Genomic DNA, 14,131 nt, shown 5'->3' with positions numbered 1-14,131 from the left:
CGTGAAAAAGGTAAATTTAGGGTTGACGATGAATTGGTGGAACATCAATAATTTGTAATATATAGAACATCAATGGTTTAAATCAATGTGTTTATCCAAAACTTATTAAAATTTAAATTTAACAGTTTTTTTATGAAGGAAATAAATGGCATTGTTCAATGACAGCTACAAGAAGAGACCCATGCAAAACGCATTAAATGAGTGATACCTTATTCTATTTCGGCCTGCATCTCCAACTATACCTTCATATTAATATAATGATAAAGATTTTTATGGACTATGAACGAAGGTAAAATTTCATGTTAACGCTATAAATAATATATATATATATTCAAAATTTAGGTATATAAAATTTTAAAAATATAAAATTATATCATTAATGAAAATATAAAAAGTACTTGAAACATATAAAAAAGTGAAAAATAGAACCACACTCAATACCCCTAGTTCATTTCTTCAGTTGTTGATTAATTAATGTTTGAGTCTTTTAGAGGTGTAATAATATTTGGATCACACTAACATCTAGGGATGGGTATGGGAACCAAATCTGATGGGTTTCGACACGATTTGATCCGATCGAGTCAGGTTTTTTAAAAAAAAAAATTGGAGTCGGATCAATCGGGTCAGGTTTTTTAAAGGTGATGTTCGTGTAACACCCTTAACCCGTATACGTCTCGATATATGAATCAAATATGTCACATCAACTTAAAAACATTTACTGAACTGAAATTGCCTAAAATTTTGTTTCATTTGAAAACACTCTTATTCTAATTTTAAAAATCTATTTTAAGTATATATCAACTATAATTTATTTTTTTGTCACAGGAAAATAAATTTATTTTTTAATCAGTAATTTTCTAAACCATGTATTTTCGTGAAATCTTTTAAAAACATAATAATGTAATATAATATTTTCATGCATAGATACTAATAAAACTAAACTAAGTAAAATAAACTAAAATAATTCTAGTTTACTATTACAAATTATTTAAAATAAATACGATAAATAGAAACTACTGACATAATTATACATGTCACTACTAGTCAAAAGAAACTTCAATGATATCTTACTGATACGGGGTATTATAGATGATCTACACATGATGCTTGGAATGCTCCTCATAAAATGTTTGTATCTCAATCAGACCCTACGCATGAAATTTGACAATTGTCGTTTTGGTGTCAAAATAAATTCATTTTTCTCAATTAATAAATAAGGAAATACATAGTATAGAGAAATAAGGGTCGAATCCTCAGGGACTTAGAAAATCACAAATTTATGTTTGAATGGTTTTTAACCAGGCGAAAAATAGTAAAATGGGGGGGTTTGCAATATGAGATTTAAATAGTAAAAACGAGTAAATAAATTAAAGTAATTAAAGTAAAAATAGGATGATGAAGATTGTGAATAAATATGGTAAAAATCGCCTCAAGCTTCGCTTTGATTCAATTTCCTTTAGATCATCGAATAAGATTTTCTCTTCGGGATTCACGTCGGTTACTTTGTCTACAAGGGCAATCCCCGTGACTTTATCTTGTATACCGAACACCCAAGGCAATCTTTGATTTCAGCTTCGATAATTGATTCTAACGACATCAATTGTCGTAGATCAATTATCGTTTAAGTTCGTAGCGTTCGACTCGGATTGTTGCTTATATAACCGTTAATTCCGATTTCAATTCCCTCTTGGCGAAACTATCTCGCCAAGTGTGTTCCCAGGAAGTCGAATTTCTTTCTATAAGCCGAATCTTCCTCCCACATATTTAATCGCAACAACCTCTTGACCAAAGTAAATCTTTGATTTTGAAAAATAAGCGCAGAGATTGAGAGAGATATTCCGAAGATATTAAGGGACAATTTCAATTCTCCCATTGGAATTGAATCATCGCGACAGCTCTCGGCTTTTGAAAAGTTTAGTTAAGCATGACAAAAGTCATACTTAGCATTTTGAAAACAAAGCTTGAAAATAAAAGAAAAAAGGGAAAAACTTGAAAAGTAAAAAGAGAAAACTTTAATAAAACTAGAGAGAAAAGAAGAATGTAATTTGAGTGATGAGTTTAGGCTTACCCCAAGTGGGTATTTATAGCCTCTCAAAGCCTAAAGGATAAGCAAAGAAAATAATAAAATAATACAAAAGATAATTGTTTTTAAATTTAAATTCAAACTTAAACTAGTCTCCTAATGCAACTCTACTCGTCAATCTTCCAGAAGGCGTGTGGATGAAGTATTCTAGAAACCGCCACTAATTGGACCTTCTAGAAACTGCCACATCAGACCGCGTCGTGCCCAGAGTCGTGCCCATGTCTCCAGCCATGACCAAATAATAATAAAAAATGCAGAATTCGCCCGTTTTATCACTAATTCTGGAAAGTAAGGACCTGCACGAAAATAGGCATAACACAACCAAATCAACAGCAATAACTCCACAAAATCGAAGAAATAACGAGCAAAGATTAACTATTCTGAACACTCATCAAAAATCATCACGCGCTAAGTATAACTTAGTGAGGCAGTAATAATCTAAGGTGAGAAAAAAATCTGAAAATATCATAAACATAAATAAAAATAATTCGAATCAAAATATTAAACTGACAAACCAACTTATACAAGTCGATTTCTTTACTGAGACCTGAAATTTCTTTTTAAATCATGAACTCATGAAAATTTTGATAAATCATATCTGATAAAATAAGCATATCATGCTTTATGTCAATTGGAAATCATTCACAACTTGCATATTCATTTTCATAGCCCAATGCATATTTATGAGAACATAAGATACGTGAGTAAGGTGCGCACTATGCACAACACGGTGCATAACGTAACTGATACTGAGATATGATGCACTTCAGTGCCATCATAACCTGAATAAGCACCAACGGTGTTGGACATTGATACACGAATGTACAAAAGCTGATATGATAACATTGATACACGAATGTAGAAAAGCTGATATGATAACATTGATACACGAATGTATCAAAGGTGATAATGGATAAATACTCAATTAATGGCATGCCAAGTGTTCCAACAATTCTCACTATAACACACAATGGGCTGATGTATATTAATAAATCCATCATAAAAATATCATGCTTGGGTAATTCAAACCCTAAATCATTCATAAAACTATTATAAAATATTATAAAAATATTCTTTATAAACTTTATAAAGCATACTGTAAATTGGAATGAGATTGACTTATCGCAAGTCGTCCTCGATCAAAATACTTAAATAAATAACTGCACTCATATTTGCCTCACTACAAAACTTTTATACAATAGTCCTAGTCACGAGCTTTGTCCTTTCCTTTCGGATCGTTCATATTGCTAGATTTATCGTAGTCTGACAATACCAAATTATAACACAAAATGTTCGAACTACATATTAGTATCGTACTAGCATAAGTTGATTTTACATTCGAAAATATATAAAAATCGAGATTAAATCGATATCAACTAAATCACATTTCCATTATAATTTCCAACTTCTCAAAAATATTCTTCCAAATTCATGAATATTTATTTTCATCTTTAACCCTTCATATTTGCTAAATTACACAAATAAGCCACAAATTGTGAATTCTTTTAAGTCACAAATTGTGAATTCTTAAACTTTCGATTTTAACCACTTAACTTTATAAATTTGTAATTCAACCTCAACTCAATCAAAATTCAGCATACTAATAAATTTTCCAGCATTCAATAATTTACTCAAATAACACTTCTTCATTTAATAACTTGCAATCAAGTCCCCAAAGTTTTGGAACCTTTCGAATTCCACCATCTAACCATTAAAATGAATTCTTTTAGAATTATTCTCAACATTTCCAATTTATTCAAAATGGTATCTTTCCATTTAAATTCAATTCCAAGCATCCAAAAATATACTCAAACATTTAAACATTACTCTTCAGCTTCTAATCCATTTCCACTTAAATTCTAAAATTTCCATATTTAGACAACTCGCACTACCTTTAAAGAATTAATATTATGTATTGATATACACACTGGAATTTAATTCTGTTTTTCCATTGAAAACTAGACTCAAATAAGAATCTATACATATAAATAACTTCTTCTAGTACATTCTGTACAATTTATGGTGAATTTTCAAAGTTGACCGACATAATCTGTTTGTGCAGAATCTACTGCCTGTTTTTCTGACCTTTCCTCGGTTAAAAATTCATATATTTTTGTATATACCTTGAAATTGATCCCCGCTTATTTAAAAAAAACTGGATTGACAAAAGAACACAAATATATAAAATCGCCTCCAAATAATATTTATATAATTTCTGGTGAATTTTCAAACTCACTGCCAGATTTAAAATCTAAATTGTTTTCATTAATTTACATCCTTATGTTCTTCATCAATTCTTACAACACTTCTAATATTGTTGAGTTAATCGAATGACGAAATTGGCCAAGAGGGGGGTGATTTGGCAATAAAAATTTTGTGGAAGCTTTTGCAGAAAATTGAAAGCAATTGCACAACGATTTACAGTGGTTCGACTTTCTCAAACAAAGTCTACGTCCACTACCTTAGCTATCCACACTAAGGATTTTCCAACAAATTCACTAATTTGTTCTTTCTTTTGAGGCCAAAGAGATAACCTTACAATTCCCTCAAGAGTATACCCCAACTCTTGAGAACACTCTTTTCTCAAAGAGAAGATTACAAATTTGCAAACTTACAAGAAAACCTCACAAGGTAAGATGTTTGCACAATTCTAGAACAAAGAAAAGAACACTCAAAGATGAATACAATTGAGCACAAAAAGTGTTCTTGAAAGCAAAATGAATATTGAATGAAAATGGGCTTGAAATGCTCAAACTTGAGGTTTGATGCTTTCTCTTTGATTCTCTCTTGATTCTAGTTGCTTGATGTTTCTTATTATTGATCAATGGCTTCTAAGCTTGCTTAAATACACCTTGGATCACTTCTGAACGTTGGGGATAATTAGAGAAGATATTATAGCCGTTTTAGTGTGAAAACATTTAATAAAACAGCTTGGACAGTGGGGGGAATCGGTTCCCTATCATAGGGAATCGGTTCCCTAAGTGTAAAATTCAAATATTTCGACCGTTGAACAGGGGGGAATCGGTACCCCCTTGGGGGGAATCGGTTCCCTCCGAGCATTCTGGAAATCTCGGAGCCAAACCATTCAGGGGGGAATCGGTTCCTCCTATGGGGGGGAATCGGTTCCCTCTGAGTATTCTGGAATTTTTGGCTTTGAATTGGTTCGAAATACTTTGTAAAATATTTTGAAATTGTTTTATGATTAAAACTTAATTTTACACTTAAGTAAGGATCAAAAATGATTTTTGAAATATTTGGAGTAATGTTTTGATATTCGAATAGTTATATCGAATATACTTAGAAAATCATTTGGAAAATCTTAAAATCCATTTAACTTAATTTGTTATATCGAAATATTAAAATGTTTCAACAATCTCCCCCTTTTTGATATAACAAAACATTTTAGTAATTTTAAGATTTTTGAAATCAAGTTTTGAAATTAGAAAAATGAAATTAGAAATTACTTAGAAATTACTCCCCCTTACTTTAACACTTATTCTTCTCCCCCTTTTTGTTAAATCAAAAAGACATTGTAAAACAAGGTTTTGTAAATCATTTAGCCAATTGATTTATTAATTATAAGCTTTAGCTTCTAAGATCATAATCAAAAGAGAGGTTAGCCATTAGTTTCATAAATCAATATTCATAAATAATGTGATATGACAAAATTGGTCATATTGCTAATGATAATGTAAATGATGCAAAAATGAATAAAACAAACCAAACATATAAGTTCACACCATTCATATATCCAAAATCCAACAATCCACAAAATCAAACATATCAAAATGTTGAAACAATATTCATTTTGTTCAAAGTTTTAAAGCTAAACATAAAATCAAGCATCCGGATCGGTAGGAGGAAAACGGGCTCGCATAGCGGCCATCTCGTGTGTGAGTTCATTGATACGAGCATTGGTTGATTCATTGTTTGCACGCATCTCCCGAAGAATCTCTAATTGTTGAGCTCCCATTGTGGATAAATGAGACTCTATAGAGGAAAAACGCGAGTCCATGGTAGCGTATCGGAAATCGAATGTCTCCATAAAGGATTGAAAATATGGAGGCATTTGATGCGTTTGTTGTGCTTGCTCCTCGGGCTGCTCTTCGGGCTGATCAGGTTCTTCTTCAACTTCATCAATATCCCTCATTAATTGTTCAAACTCGGGATCTTCGTCAGCTTCGGGTGGAGCTTGTGAAGAACTAGCTCCCGGAGTAGAAGAACGAACCCATTCACCGGTTTCTTTGTCCTTTACCCATCCCGCTCTCGTTAAGGAAAGAAGATTTATTTGTTTCTTAAGAGGAAAAACGGCATCTAGACTGACTCTAAGCCCAGCTTTGGAAAACAGATTACTCAAAAAGCAACCGTAAACTAGAGATGAACAGTGTTTCTTGTTAGGAACAAGATTTACGGTTTCAACAATTTCAGCAAAAATAATCTGAGGTAGGTTAATTTTAATACGGTTTTCGAAACAATGTAACCACCAAAGATCCAAAGCTCTAAGAGTAGAATAACGACCTCCGGATGGTCGAAACCACCAAGAAATCATTAGATGAAGAAAACGCTCATGTAGGTCTAAGACACTCGCACTATCTCTTCTTTTGTAACGAGAACCTAAAATTTGTTTTTCATTCGAGATACCATCATTATCTAATCCAAATGTATTGGCTATATATGCCGGGTCAATATATAAGAATTGTCCTAGGAGGTAGGAACGAATTCCTATGGTTTCTGTTTCAGCTTGGTTTTAACACATACAGCATTAGAGTAGAATATACGAACAAGTTGATGGTAAACGATGGGTTCAAGATCAAATAGTTTATCAAATTTCCATTCTTGTAAAATGGGAAGATATTTAAAATCGATAGCTAACATAGCTTGACGAGAAGGAATACGTTCTTTCCGGATTTTGTAAGAATCGAAATATTGATAATACCAATATCGGTGATTTCTAGACCCAGGATGATTGAAACACGAATTTTGGATGGTCAAGTTAGGATCAGTGGGATTGGGATTAGAAATTGGAATAGAATGAGGATTTGGAGGTGGATTTGGTTGACGACTGGAACGACTAGATGAAGACCTAGGACGTTTAGGATTTGACATGGTGAAGGAAATCGGAATAGATATAATAACCTGCAATTTTAAAACAAGTGTATGCAATTCAATTAATCCCAAAACTCAAATGAGTCCTCAATATTTCAAGATTCTCTAAAACAATCCTAATGGGCAAAGTTTTTGAAAAACTTTTGAAAAATATGGTTTTGAGAAACAATATATGTATAGTTTTTCATAATAACAATATAATTTGATCAAAACACAATAATTTGAAAAATAACATTTTTTTTTATTTCGAAAATTTTAAAAAAAATTTGAAAAATTCTTGTGTTTTTGATGAAATTAGTTGTAACATCTAGTTTCTAATCACTAAATAATCAATGCCCGATCACTATTTCAACCTAGAACTAATTGAAACTAATCCTATGTTCAAAAATAATGAAATAAAGAGTTTAGAAAAATTTACCTTGAAATATGAAGATTGAGGGGATTTAGATGTTGTTTGCACGATTTTAATGATTCCAACAGGTTTGGAAGATGATTTATGAAGCAAATTCTGATTAATATCGTTGATTTGAGGCAAAAATGGAGATTTGAGGGGTTTAGAGGGTGAGAACGGCGGAGAGAGAGAGGAAGAGGGTTTTTGGAGAGTTTGGGGTTATTCTGCCCGATTTTAGCAGAACCCCAGGGGGGTATCGATTCCCCTGTGGGGGGAATCGGTTCCCCTTCAAAGGGGGAATCGGTTCCCTCAGGGGGGGATCGATTCCCTCTGCACCAAAATGCTAAAATCTGAATTTTTTAAGCACAAAATGCTAAATTAATCTTTTCTAGTGGTATTGGCAACTCATATATCAAACATTAATTATGTTCAAATAATCAAATTAATCTTTAATTGATTTTTGAACATAAAATTAATTTTCATTAAGAATCACAAACTCCCCCTAACTAATAGCAAGAATGCAATCAAAAAATATAAGCATTTTTCAAGATTTATTAAAAGTGCTAAAATTATTTTAAACACTAAGTGAAGATAGATTGGTCAAACCTAATTCTCTCCTAAGTGTCCAAAATCTTTCCTTGTCTAAGGGTTTTGTAAAGATATCCGCTAATTGGTGCAAAGTATCAACAAATTCTAGAACTACATCTTCCTTAGTGACATGGTCTCTAATGAAGTGATGTCTTATTTCAATGTGCTTAGTTCTAGAGTGTTGGATGGGATTTTTAGTGAGACAAATAGCACTAGTATTGTCACACTTGATAGGAATAGTTCCTACTTCAATTCCATAATCAAAAGTTGTTGTTTCATCCATAAAACTTGTGCACAACAACTACCAGCTGAAATGTATTCAGCTTCAGTGGTAGATAAAGCAACACAATTTTGTTTCTTTGAAAACCAAGAAATCAGCATATTTCCAAGGAATTGGCAAGTACCGGAGGTGCTTTTCCTATCTAATTTGCATCCTCCATAATCCGCATCAGAAAAAGCATGCAAGCTAAAACTAGAGTCTCTAGGATACCAAAGTCCTAAATTAGGAGTGTCCTTAAGGTATCTAAAGATTCTCTTAACAGCTAGTAAATGTGATTCCTTAGGACATGATTGAAATCTAGCACATAAGCAAACACTAAACATAATGTCCGGTCTACTTGCAGTTAGATAAAGCAAAGAGCCAATCATTGACCTATATAATTTAACATCTACACATTTACCTCCTTCATCTAAGTCAAGCTTTGTTGAAGAGCTCATTGGAGTGTTATGAGGTTTCCCATTTTCCAGTCCAAACTTCTTGAGCATATCTTTGACGTACTTAGCTTGATTAATGAAGATGCCATCTTTTCTTTGCTTGATTTGGAGTCCCAAGAAAAATGAGAGCTCCCCCATCATGCTCATCTCAAATTCACTTTGCATTAGCTTAGAAAATTCTTGACAAAGAACATCATTAGTAGAACCAAATATTATATCATCAACATAAATTTGAACTACTAATAAATCTTTACCTTTTCTCTTTAAAAACAATGTAGTGTCAACCTTTCCTTTTAAAAAACCTTTTTCAATTAAAAAATTTGACAATCTTTCATACCAAGCTCTAGGAGCTTGTTTTAAACCATAAAGAGCTTTTGTCAATTTTAAAACATGATCCGGAAAATTTGAATCTTCAAAACCTGGAGGTTGTTCCACGTACACTTCTTATTTTATAAAACCATTTAAAAATGCACTTTTAACATCCATTTGATATAATTTAAATTCATTGAAACATGCAAATGCTAATAACATTCTAATTGCTTCCATCCTAGCTACGGGAGCGTATGTTTCATCATAGTCTATGCCTTCTTCTTGAGTATAGCCTTGAGCAACAAGTCTAGCCTTGTTCCTCACTATATTACCACTTTCATCAAGTTTATTTCTAAAAACCCATCTAGTACCTACAGTAGATTTATCACTAGGCCTTTCAACTAATGTCCATACTTTACTTCTCTCAAATTGATTTAATTCTTCTTGCATAGCCATAATCCAATGTTCATCTTTTAATGCTTCTTTGATGTTCTTAGGCTCTATGCATGAAATAAATGCAACATAATTACAGATATTTCTAAGAGAAGATCAAGTAGTTACCCCTTTTGATAGATCACCTATATTTTCACCATCCTTGACATAGTTGTACTCTCTTGGAAAAGATACTTCCCTTTCTTCAATGGTTGGATTCTCGAGGGGATCATGAGTTTCCTCATCTTTTGTTTCTTCCTTTGATGATGATTCTCCAACGTAATGTCTAACGTCATTTGCTTGTACAATACCTACATCATCATTAACAGAAGAATCCTTCCTCGGAAGGGGATTATCATCGAAAACAACATGTATAGACTCTTCTACAACTAAAGTTCTTTTATTAAATACACGATAAGCTTTAGAATTTAAGGAATAACCCAGAAAAATTCCTTCATCACTTTTAGCATCAAATTTACCAAGATTTTCTTTACCGTTGTTTAAAACAAAACATTTACATCCAAAAGGATGAAAATAGCTAATGTTAGGCTTTTTATTTTTGAGAATTTCATATGGAGTTTTCTTTAAAATTGGCCTAATCATTACTCGATTTACAACATAACAAGCGGTATTTGTGGCTTCCGCCCAAAAATATTTTGGCAAATTATTTTCACAAAGCATGGTTCTAGCTATTTCTTCTAAAGTTCGATTTTTCCTCTCAACAACTCCATTTTGTTGAGGGGTTCTAGGTGCTGAAAAATTGTGGCTAATACCGTTAGAATTACAAAACTCAATAAATCCAAGATTTTCAAATTCAGTTCCATGATCACTTCTAACACTAGTGATAGAGTAACCTTTTTCATTTTGGATTATTTTTGAAAATGTGATGAAATTTTCTAATGCTTCATCTTTAGTACTTAAGAATAGAACCCAAGTGTATCTAGAATAGTCATCTACCAAGACAAATGCATATTGTTTTCCTCCCAAGCTAGTAGTTCTAGTTGGCCCAAAAAGATCTAAATGGATCAATTGTAATACTCTACTAGTTGATACATCATTAATAGATTTAAAAGAAACTCGTTTTTGTTTTCCTTTAGCACAAGCATCACAGATTTTATCATTATCAAATTTAAGCTTAGGCAACCCTCGAACTAAATCACCTTGAATTAGCCGTTGCAAAACACTCATACTAGCATGACCTAGTCTCCTATGCCATAACCAACTATCATGCTCATCCTTAGCAACTAGGCATAAATTAGTCATATCAATAGAATCTAAATGCACCATGTAAATGTTTCCTATTCTATGACCAACAAGCATAATCCGATTAGATGCAATGTCAATGACTTTACAACCATTAATTTCAAATAAGACATTGAATCCTTTATCGCATAATTGACTAATACTCAATAGATTATGCTTTAATCCATTCACATATAAAACATTTTTAATTTGTATGGAAGAGGTATTACCTATTGTACCAATACCTTCAATGTGACCTTTTGAATTGTCTCCAAAAGTCACTTCCCCTCCATTTTTGGCGTTAAGCTCAATGAACCGGCTTTTGTCTCCGGTCATATGTCTTGAGCATCCACTATCAAGGTACCATGAGTTTGAATTTGTTTCCCGTGCCTTGTAGCAATGCTCCTTTCCCTACAAACATAGATTAATTTTTGATTTTTGGTACCCAAATTCTTTTGGGTCCATATTCATTAGTTTCCAAAATCCTAGTCCCTTTAGGTATCCATTTGTGTAGGATATTTTTATCTTTAGTAGTAATGAGTTCTTTAGGAACCCACACACTTCTAATGATTTTTCCATTTGAGGTTCTTTGGGGACCTCTATGATTGTAGTTTCTAAAACCTTTTCTAACAAAGTTGGATTTTGAATTTTCACCTTTTTCAAAATGTTTTGTTCCAACTTTATCAAAAGAAGTTTTAAGATCATCAATTTTCTTTTGATGATCATCATTGATCTTTGAAAGTAAATTTTGCAAATCTAAATTTTTCTTTTCAAACTCTTCTAGTTTGATTTGCAAATTTTTGATTTTACTTTCAAGATCGTTGTTGGTTTTGGATATGAGTTTGTTTTCATTTTTCAATTTTGAAACATCATTTTTATATTTTAAAAACAATTTCTCATAATCCGAAGCCAACCCATTGTACTCCTCAAATAACTCATCATAAGATAAATCATCAAAATCAGATGAGTTAGAGGTTACCTTAGAATCTTCCCCGAATGCCATCAAGCACAAGTTTGCTACTTCTTGTTCCTCTTCATCGGAACCTTCTTCATCGCTCCATGTAGCCACATGAGCCTTGTGCTTATTCTTTGATTGACCCTTTTTCTTCAATTGTGGGCAATCATATTTGACATGCCCCGGCTTTTTGCATTCATAGCAAATGATTGGGTCCTTCTCTTTTGGTTCATTTTTGAGGCCTTCGTTTCGTTTGAATTTTCTTCCTTGGTAAGGTCTCATCATTTTTCTGAACCGTTTGGCAAACAATGCCATTTCCTCGTCGTCATCATCATTAGAATCACTCTCATCTTTTGTGGATTTGAGAGCAACTCCAATGTTTTTCTTCTTCTCCTTCTCCTTTGGTGTCTCTTCAACTTTATCAAGGTCCACCTCATCTTCAAGCATCATCTCATGAGTGAGGAGTGAACCGATAAGTTCTTCAAGAGTTAAGGACGATAGGTCCTTAGACTCGATGATTGCCGTCTTCTTTGATTGCCATGATTTTGGGAGGGAGTAGACTAACTTCCTCACAAGCTTTTCATTTGAGATGATCTCTCCATATGATTTGAGACCATTGACAATCGTTGAAAATCTATCCGTCATAGCTTTGATGTCTTCATTTGGTTTCATCCTGAAATTTTCATAGCTATGTGTTAGAATACTAATTTTTGATTTCTTTACCTCATCTGTACCTTCATGTGTGACTTGAAGTTTGTCCCATATTTCTTTGGCGGTTGTACACGATGAAACTCTTCCGTATTCATCTGGTCCAAGAGCACAAAAAATAATATGGATGGCTTTGGAGTTGAGCTGGAACATTCTTGTCTCTCCTTCACTCCACAACCTTGGATGAGTGAGAGGTTTGATGTATCCTTCTTCTACAGCATTCCATGCTCCCATGTCACTTGCTTGAATGAAGTACATCATTCTATTCTTCCAATAGGCATAGTTAGCTCCATTGAAGAAAGGAGGCTTGTTGACGGGCATCGAATCAAGACCGGAGTCGAAGTTTGAAGTGGAGGCCATTGATGACTTTGTAATCGATGTAACTCTTCCCGGATCGACTCAAGAGGCGATTAAACCTTCAAATGAGTTAGGCTCTGATACCAATTGTTGAGTTAATCGAATGACGAAATTGGCCAAGAGGGGGTGAATTGGCAATAAAAATTTTGTGGAAGCTTTTGCAGAAAATTGAAAGCAATTGCACAGCGATTTACAGTGGTTCGACTTTCTCAAACAAAGTCTACGTCCACTACCTTAGCTATCCACACTAAGGATTTTCCAACAAATTCACTAATTTGTTCTTTCTTTTGAGGCCAAAGAGATAACCTTACAATTCCCTCAAGAGTATACCCCAACTCTTGAGAACACTCTTTTCTCAAAGAGAAGATTACAAATTTGCAAACTTACAAGAAAACCTCACAAGGTAAGATGTTTGCACAATTCTAGAACAAAGAAAAGAACACTCAAAGATGAATACAATTGAGCACAAAAAGTGTTCTTGAAAGCAAAATGAATATTGAATGAAAATGGGCTTGAAATGCTCAAACTTGAGGTTTGATGCTTTCTCTTTGATTCTCTCTTGATTCTAGTTGCTTGATGTTTCTTATTATTGATCAATGGCTTCTAAGCTTGCTTAAATACACCTTGGATCACTTCTGAACGTTGGGGATAATTAGAGAAGATATTATAGCCGTTTTAGTGTGAAAACATTTAATAAAACAGCTTGGACAGTGGGGGGAATCGGTTCCCTATCATAGGGAATCGGTTCCCTAAGTGTAAAATTCAAATATTTCGACCGTTGAACAGGGGGGGAATCGGTACCCCCTTGGGGGGAATCGGTTCCCTCCGAGCATTCTGGAAATCTCGGAGCCAAACCATTCAGGGGGGAATCGGTTCCTCCTATGGGGGGGAATCGGTTCCCTCTGAGTATTCTGGAATTTTTGGCTTTGAATTGGTTCGAAATACTTTGTAAAATATTTTGAAATTGTTTTATGATTAAAACTTAATTTTACACTTAAGTAAGGATCAAAAATGATTTTTGAAATATTTGGAGTAATGTTTTGATATTCGAATAGTTATATCGAATATACTTAGAAAATCATTTGGAAAATCTTAAAATCCATTTAACTTAATTTGTTATATCGAAATATTAAAATGTTTCAACAAATATCAAGAATCGATCTTTAATCATAAAAAATCAAAATTCCCCTTCATCAAAATATTACCAACTTGAGCATGAAACATGAAGATTTGTATGCCAAATGAA

General features: G+C 33.2%; 1 pseudogene; it reads right to left on the bottom strand.

Annotated features, from left to right (window-relative positions):
* Positions 1-8,193: 8,193 nt before the first annotated feature.
* LOC120128129 lies at positions 8,194-12,831 on the bottom strand (annotated as a pseudogene).
* Between the last annotated feature and the right edge of the window lie 1,300 nt (positions 12,832-14,131).

Source organism: Hibiscus syriacus, unplaced genomic scaffold (genome assembly GCF_006381635.1).
Source record: "Hibiscus syriacus cultivar Baekdansim isolate YM2019G1 unplaced genomic scaffold, ASM638163v2 tig00001478_pilon, whole genome shotgun sequence".
In the NCBI taxonomy this organism is placed as follows: Eukaryota; Viridiplantae; Streptophyta; class Magnoliopsida; order Malvales; family Malvaceae; genus Hibiscus; species Hibiscus syriacus.
This window is presented reverse-complemented; position numbering and strand designations above follow the sequence as displayed.